Raw genomic sequence first — 8,825 nt, forward strand, 5'->3', positions numbered from 1 at the left:
AACATTTAATGCTGATTATGGAACCGCGGACAAGTATTAACTGCGTATATTTGCCATACGATGGGTGCCTACAGCCTTCATGGGAGAGGCTGTTGTATACAGGGTGGTCCCACAAGTCTTGTGACCCCCCCCCACTATATAACTCACAAAAATGTTTTTTTTTTAAGTGAGGTTTATTTAAAACAGAAATTATCATGCAAAGGAACAAAAACGTTTAGGGTCAATTCATTGGGGGGGGGGTGGGGGTGGGGGGGTGGTCACAAGACATCTGGACCACCGTTTACATTAAAGGGGATTTGTTTTGAGCCATGAAAATTGTCTTATTTAATATGCATGATGTATGCACCTTCGTACATGGCTGTGTATATATGTGTGTGCACGGTATTTAAAATTACATGTATATTAGGCAGCACTCGAATATACCTCACCGAATGGGTTTTAAATAATCCAAATGTCATGGCGGGCTCAATGCAGTCACTTAGGGGGCTTGCGTTGCTTGCGGTTTGCGTGATTTTATTTGTGATCAGCTACCCCTTTGTCGTTGCAATCCAAACGGTTAAGTGTGAGATACGCTACGAAGTGCATTAGCGTTTAAATCATGGCTGTACAAACAGCGTGGCACAACGGGAGGAAAAAAAAAAACCTGCGTGTAGAACTGGATTTTGTTATTTTGTTTTGCTCAACAGCAATAATGCAGGGAAGTGAAAAGCTAACAAAAAAAAATTCACACCGGATGGCCTGTCATGAGAACTTGGATACTGAGTGCAGGGTGGTCCAGATGTCTTGTGACCCGCCGCCCCCCCCCCCCCCCCCCCCCATTTAACTCTCTAAACGTAATATTTAAAAAGTAAGGTTAATGTAAAACAGAAATTTACATGCAAAGTGGAAAAACATGTTTGGCATCAATTTATTTGGGGGGGCGGTCACAAGACATCTGGACCACCCTGTATAACACAACCCTTGTTTTTTCCTCCACGTAAATTGGATTGCTACCCATTACGAAAATGCCGGCAGCAACTGTGTTCTGCTCCAGCATTGTGTGCGTGACGAGTCCTTCAATCGTAGCGGCTCTCTCTCTCTCACTCACTTTGATGGAGATTGTTAAAGAGTCGCAAATTTACCAGCCCCCCTCTCCACACATCGGGGTCTACACTTGAGCCTCCGCGCGTCTTCGGGGTGAGGTAGTAGGTTGTATAGTTTAGCATTACACCTACGGAGATAACTGTACAACCTTCTAGCTTTCCCCGCGGGCGCGCAACGCAGCCACCGCCGACGACGACGAGAGACGCCTGCCATCGGGGGGGGGGGGGGGGTGGTGGTGGGGGGCAGCCGTTGTTGTTGTTCCACCGCACGCCCGTCTTGATACACGCCATACCGTGGGATGGATGGAAGAATGGGTGGGAAGTATACCAAGTGTGTGGTCTATTCCACCCTTCGCGCGCAATATCACCGTGTTTTCCAGACAGCTCATTTTGGGCGTGGGTCTTTTGTGCTCAAATGAATTATCGGCGGTTTGTCCAGTGACTTGTGCTCATAAGAAAAAAACACGGACCGCGCCTGACCTCGTGTGAACTGTGAAATTTGGTTAGCCTCAAGAGAATGGGTGGATCGGACCAGAGGTCCTGCAATGCATCAAGTGGTTATTGAGGTTTGATGGTTTTGTAACACCGGAGTGGATTGTGCACATGTGCACAGTCATATATTGCATATATTGTTCCAAGTAAAAAATGTATCTTGTGTGGTTGTACTCAGTTTGTATGCTGCGTTGCAAAATAACAGTTTTATAGCCGTTTGTCAAAGCACTGCTAAATGAAGGGCCTCCGCATCGTTTTTTGGGGCGCGGGGATTACTTTACCATATTTGGCCACGGCAATATCGGTGCGGGCTGGTGAAGGGGACTGAAGCAAGACCGGTTCCGGATGTCAGTCGCCGCCGGTGTTAGCCGTGGCCGGTGCACGAAAGCCGGTTCATCGTGGCCACAGTGCGGCGGTGTGCGAGACATTGCGCCACGGGCCCCACTTTCCGATGCATTACGTTATTATTGACACATTTGCCGCGGATTCCATTTAAATTTGCCAGGGTGGGGGTTTTTGTCTTTTTTTTAAGTCGCCGTTCCGCTAATCGCACCTCTCGTTGCTTAAAGGGAAAAAAACGCCACAATGATGAACGCAGCACAACATATTGCTAGTTTTCATTTCCACGCCCCTGCCGTCATATCATAAATGTTGATTCGGACGGTGGAAGTTTATTGGTGCTCGCCGTCTCTCTCTTTCTGTGTCTAGTCAAGTCAAATTGCCGCAGATAGCATTTGGAGATTGGGGAGATTTGTTGGTGGACCGGAGTGGCCGGGGCACAGCGCTGGGGCGGATGGGGAGATTATGAGAAACGATGATAAGATGGAGCAGTGTTTGTTGAGGCAATGGGGGGCGGTTGGGGGGGGGGTGCCGGTGGTGGGGAGGGGGGCACGTCGGAACAGAGGGCATACGGCGGCTCAGCAGTCTCTAGGAGGGGCAGCAGATAGAATGTAACGGCGGCTCGCATTGGCACAGCAGCGAGTGGGGGCCGTTTGGTGGGTGGGTGGGAGGGTGGGGGGGGCGACGGGCTACGGGCTGGATCTCTGCAACGGGGAAGGAGGGTGGCGTGGGGGGCGTGTTGCACTTGGGGGTGCAGTTGAGCAGGAGTTGCCCATGTGACTTTGCAGCAGCTCGAGCATTGGTTGACATACAGCAGGCCATCGGATTCCGCCCGCTTGGTCGGCACGGCTATTCACGCAGGTTTGGCTGGCCCAGTTCTGCACGACTGTCTGGCCAAATCATCGCGGCGTTGTTAGTTTAGGTAATGCGAATCATCCTACTATGCATGCACGTTGCACGTCCTTAAGACAATGGTTAAAAATATGCTCTTTTTTCCCCCCGCTCTTTAAAATCAATGATATTGTTTCTGTGCAGCATTCATTTCGCAACTGCATATTTGTTTTAACAGTGGCAAAGTATTGCTTGCATACAGTACCATGAGAAAAAGGATTGTCGTTTTGATGTTGGCCGAGGGTAAACTCCAGATGGAAAGTACATTAAGTACGTTGTATATTTAAAGTGTTCGCTGCAGTGTTGGATAATGAGTGAGTGGGGGGAATAGAGAGATATATAACTATTTTTTACTCTTTGGCTGATGGGGTCTCACCATGCTCACCCATTGATGTGTTAAAGATCAGAGCAGCGCAGTGTGAACTGATCCAGAGAGCCATGATGGGCAAAACATCAAATGCCCGCACTGCGCTCCGCTGAAAGCGGCTTCGGTGGAGTTTGCCGGTGCCAACGACAACGGGTCCTGCTCACAATCAGGGAAGCATTTTAATCAACACACGCAAACAAACGAATAAGCAAACGCTTCACGATTAATTGAAATGTTCAAACAAATTACGCAATGTTTCACAGGTTTGAAGATCGGCATGCAAAGAATACAATTTTTATTTTTACGAGAACACAATGGTTAATGTACATGGAAGTCAATGACAGTGCATGCTGGATTTACTTATACACTATTTCAGGAAAATGTAACACAGTATATTTAGATGTAACCAAACTCATTTATTTTGTACATTCGCAAATGAGTATTATGAATTCATGCTCGGATATATAGTGAACATGACAATTGCCGGAGCTATCAATGCAACTGAATAGTTAACAACACTGATGGCCCTCAATAACATGAGAGACCATCCGATATCTTTATTAAAATTCAAAACAACCATTTGCAGGTGTCGTAAATAATTGAATACTACGCCCTGATTAATTGCCCCGCACACACCTTTTTACTTCAATTATTCAACAGTTTATTTTATTTTACGGACTCCTGTTCCTTGTTTGTGCATGGAGCACGGCGAGCTTACCTGTGCAGTAATCGGAAGCCTTCCCGTGCAGTATCCAAAATCAATCTGAAATCGTTCCCATCACCGATCGATAACCCGTATCTTTTATTACTTTACGCAAAAGGGCAAAAAAATCAATACCTGCGATCGGAGGGTGAACTTGCATCGGTAGCACGGGGGGGGTGAGTGGTTGGAGGGGGGGGCAGGGTGGACGTGGGTGTCGAGTGGTGGATGTTTTCTGTCGGTGGGTGATTGGAAATTAAATACGGCTGAGTATGTCGAGCATAACGCATAACTGGACAGGTTTGTGCATAAAAACCAAAAATATTGCTAAATAAGATGGTATCGCACGCAGGCTCTGGTCGGGCTTTATAGCTTTCCACCGCACGGGTGGTGGCGGTAAAATGGCGTTGCTGTGCGGCATTTAGTCGTTTGGCTGCAGCAGTGATCGCTTCAAAATGGATGCTGGCGCATTGATCTCTCTGTTGCTCTTGGACGGGAACTGGAATTTTTTTTAGCTCGCTCTCTCCCTCTCCGTCTCTTGATCTTGCCCTCGTTCTGGGACGAGGGCCCGACGTTCCCTTCGCCTTGCGAGCGCGGCAAGCCCCATCCCGATAGGGTCAAGAGTTCAATTACGAAGTGGACAGCGTTAATGCGAGCAAGGTACCCCCAATAAATAATCTGTCCATGAAGACGGGTCTACCTTCGGGTACCCTCTTTAATAATTCAGCATTGTCATTTTGAATTCTGAATCTGTGAGAAAATGGTGTGCGACTTAAAACATGTAATCGGTTGTTGGCTGGTTAAAATTAATAACCTATCTTAAAAATTTAAACAACAAAATTCAGTTTCATGAAATTCTAGTCTGTACGATTACCACTTGAGCCGCTTAATTAGACCGCCGGTGATGTTTTTATTTCTAATGTCATAGATAGCGTTTAAAGAAGAAAGGAAAACGGTGATGGTTAAGTAAAATTATTTATCTTCTTGGTTCTTTCGGTAAAGTCACATAGAATGAGAAAACAATAAAACTAAATAAGACAATAAAATTCTCACGACGTTTCGGCCACAACACAAGTAGCCTTCTTCAGGTGAAGGAACAGAACTGTCGGGACGACAGTGCTTTACCGAAAGAACCAAGAAGATGAATCCTTGCAGTCACGAAAGCTTTAAATCGAAATAAAATTATTTAGTTGTATTTTTTCTCAATTAATGTTTAAATATAAATTATTTTAATGTATTTTATTTAGCCAATGGTACTCACGGTGCAAAACTTGATATCGCGAAAGCTTTCCACCAATGCGGTATGCGAAACGGTTAATTCGCTTCTTTTGCGCACAAAAAGCCTATCGTTAATATTCCGTCGCTGTCGATGGTAATAGTACAGGTCGATCAATCGATTTGCGGACTGGCGTGACAAGAGGCGCTATTTGCTATGCGGTGGTCACCGCTGCCCACTGGGTCCTCCGGGATTTTGTCTAATTTTGTGTCGCTGACCCCTTCCCGATCCACTGCGGAATGTGCAGCTTCTGACTTCGATCGGAAATGGTTGCGGGTCGCGCTGGACGTGACCTCGTGAAATCGCGAAATGCTAAAATGTTAACTTTTTTACAATTAATTGTTACGGCCACCAAAATACAAATTGCTTCAGTCGATCCGAAAACAGCAACTGTGCTGCTTTGTCCGCCGATGTGGAATTTCACCGAAATAGGAAAGACCTTTTTTTTCCATCATATTCCATGAATGCGTCAAAATGGAGAGTTGAGTTTTACGGGGGGCGGGGGGGAGGCAATAGACGGGGAGTGGGGAGTGGGGGCTCGGGAGGAGAGGGGGCAAGACAGAAAAAGGGTTGGGTGCTCGGGATGTTATAATATTTTGGCCGAGGAAGCTGGGGCAAGCCACCGCCCGTTTAAAGTAATGGCACAGTGTGTCGCGCCGCTGATGATGTCACAAGCGGCTGGAGAATCGTGGGTAGAGAACAGAGGGTGGGCGACCAACAAGAGGACGGGGGGGGGTAGAGAAGAGGGGGGGAGTGAGAGAGGCGGGCAGCAGCATGCAAGGAGACGACGAGCGGGAGGCAAACTCGGAGCAGAAGCAAGCCGATATCGACCAGACAAAGCGTTTTTTCGTAACAGTGGCAGGGACTCTGTTTTTTCGCTTTTGCGAATTATATATATTTTTTAAAGCCATATTACGTGAAGATTTTTTTTTTTTACAAATTCGTAATGTCCAAAAATTACATATTTTAAGAAATGGCAGGGGGGAGGGAAAAAGAAGACTAAATTTTTGTAAACCTTTGTAAATTAAAGTGTTACTTGACAAGCATTTTTTTTTTACATTGGCAAAGTGGAATTTAAAAAAAAGAAGCCGCAACACTAGGAGAAAAGCGAAGTACAACATTTTTGCGTTCAGCGTTAGTCTGCATGTTACCGGGGTGAAGTGTTACTGGGTTGACTGTCACAGTATTGCTCGATACCTGTGCGCATTTTGGGCTGTTGCTGGGATGCTCGACCAGCGATCATTTAATACGTGACCTCTTCACGATCGACTTTAACCTCCCCATCGCTCCCTTCCCGATTTCTTTTTATTTGGTCTTATCAACAGACGGAGAGAGCGAGCGAGCGTGCGTGCGTGCGTGCGCGCGCGAGAGAAAGAGAGGGGAGTGCAGGAGAGAGAAAGCCGGGTGCTGGAACAGGACAAACTGAGCAAGCGAGCGAACGTGAGCGCAAGCGAACGATCATGCAGCAGTGCCAGTCAGAAGGTGCGACAGGATTGGCGGATAAAAATAGCGCAGTGTTGCTGACCGGTCTGTGGCCAAAGTCAGTGGCCGTTTAACGCGCACGGTGCGCGTTACCTGCCCGACTTTGACCGGTAAGGAGGGGCTTTACTTATCTCATTTCCATAATTCCTTCCACTGCTCGCCCGTTGTTACATCACTTACATATTTCAGTGTGCTTCTGTCAAATGCTTTGCGCCGAGTGTCTTTATCGGTGCCAGCTTCCCCTTCGCACACATTTTGACTTTGTGATGCGCGTGTTAATTTGTTTGTCCCCCCCCGCTCCCCCCCCCCCGACATATAGTGGTTTTCCTGAGTGAGGCCGTATGCCTGGGACGATTTTCGTTTGTGACACTTTGCTTTACTCTCTCTCTCTCTCTTTGCTTGAGAGGGTTCGAAAATTATGCGTACACTATTTCACCCAAAAAGTAAATTTTAAGGACACCTGTTCGTTCAGTTTTTGTACAAGTATTGGATTTAGGTATAGTATGCGCAGATGGATTTCCGACGTATAGATATTGCGTACAAATTCAGATGAAAGCTGCGTAGTTTAAACTCTTGGGAAACTTGGCTATGAGCGTAGAAAATGTGTAATAATGAGGAGACGAGCGGCAACAAAAAATTTTTTGGCAATGTCTTTGTGTTTACTCCGCTTGAACTTTTACATAACGTCGAAAAGAGCTGGGGGGGGGGGGTTTGTTGAAACGGCGAACATTTTTTTAAATTCAAAATCAGACTGCACATCGTTCCGTTCACTGTACGAAGGTTTTTTGACGGAGTTGCAATAACAACAAAATTCGCCTGTACGTTGTCTAAAACTGAAAGGTGTTACAAAGTTATTTGTTTCTATCTTAGGTCAAAATATTTTGGATTGTAGAACAAGTGCTTTTTGTTTTTAACCCTGCAAAATTCTTAGAATTCATCTGCCCCCCCCCCCCCCATCTGTCAACTTCTTTGCGACATTCTTGGCAGGATATGAGTGCGAACGCATTTTTTCAGAGCGACCAAAGTAATTTCTCTTGGATCTTTGCCGACAATTTCCAGCTCTAACCGAGGCACAGAAAACCCCATTGAGCGTCAAACCCATGAGTGCGGCTAGATAATATCCCAGCGTAAAAATCTTTATTATTGGACATTTTCTGCAGGCGAAGCCATTCCTGGGTTTTCGTGATGGTTTCAGCATGAGTTTGCCATGATAATAATGAGCTTGGTGTTAGAGAATGTTCGGTGCAACACGACGGCTATATACATTGGTGTGGACGCGCGCCGTACTTTTAACGCTTTATTTCGGCACGAGACAACATTTTTACGTCCGCGTTCGCTCCATATCCTTCTCGCTGAAAGAATGATTTGATTTGGATGCAAACCGATGGCGAGTCAACAGATATTCTCCCCTCGCACTTTTAACCGTCACAATCGTAACTGTTCTTAAAAAAGTAAAAGAATGTGTTTTTTATCGGGCACGGAAATAAATATATTAAAGACCGTAATTTAAAAGGTGCGCACACGCGCGCGCAGGCACGGCCATTCCGTGAAACAACGCATGCGCCGGAAGGCGGCAGGCAGCGGCGGTGGCGGCACGTGGCGCGCTCTCCCCGCTGCAGCCCCCCCATCGCATTGTGCACTGCGAGGCCGCTTGCAGCAGCGGCCGAGCCCGCGTGTGCATCGACGCTATCAATTGACTTGGACGGAGCGCGAGCCGCCGGCAACAGCGGTAGCCTTGAAAATCTCTCCCTCGCTCGCTCGCTCGCTCCCTCGCTCGCTCCCTCTCCCTCGCTCTCTCTCTCGTGCGCTCTCTCTCGCTCTCTCTCCCCTTCCTCAAACCCTCCCTTTGCTTCCCCTGATTCCTGCTTCCCCCCCCCCCGCCCGCCCGCCCTCTGTGTTACCGTGGCGTCCCTGCATCTTCTGACATGCTTCCCCGTCTTCCTCCTCATCTTCCTTCTCGTCGTCCTGCGATCCCTTGATGTTGAATAAATAAATTAACGTCGGCCTGCTCGTGATGCTGCGAAAACACCGGGGTTGCTCTCCCGTGCAGGCTAGCGAGCCCAAGGCACGGGCAACGGCAAGTTTTATTTTATTATTTTTAACATCGACGATTTTATTAAACTACAATACCATTCGCGCTTATTTTCGTATTCTTTATATCTTTTTATATTTCTTTCTCTACCCCCCCCCCCCCAG

The 8,825-nt window shown here is 47.1% G+C and overlaps 1 protein-coding gene across 44 annotated transcripts in view; it reads left to right on the top strand.

The window, feature by feature from the left end:
- The window catches only part of LOC142929607 (uncharacterized), a 391,053-nt gene that overhangs the window by 252,804 nt on the left and 129,424 nt on the right, over positions 1–8,825 (top strand). For 41 of the 44 annotated variants that reach the window (XR_012945767.1, XR_012945769.1, XR_012945764.1 and 38 more), the window contains one exon: positions 6,473–6,739. The exons of the other annotated variants lie outside the window; for them this stretch is intronic. The gene's annotated coding sequence lies outside the window, so the exon portion shown is untranslated. The remainder of the gene's footprint in view (positions 1–6,472; positions 6,740–8,825) is intronic. 44 annotated transcript variants of the gene reach the window in all.

Source organism: Petromyzon marinus, chromosome 32 (assembly GCF_048934315.1).
Source record: "Petromyzon marinus isolate PM22_M1 ecotype Great Lakes invasive population chromosome 32, UKy_Petmar_22M1.pri1.0, whole genome shotgun sequence".
NCBI lineage: Eukaryota > Metazoa > Chordata > Hyperoartia > Petromyzontiformes > Petromyzontidae > Petromyzon > Petromyzon marinus.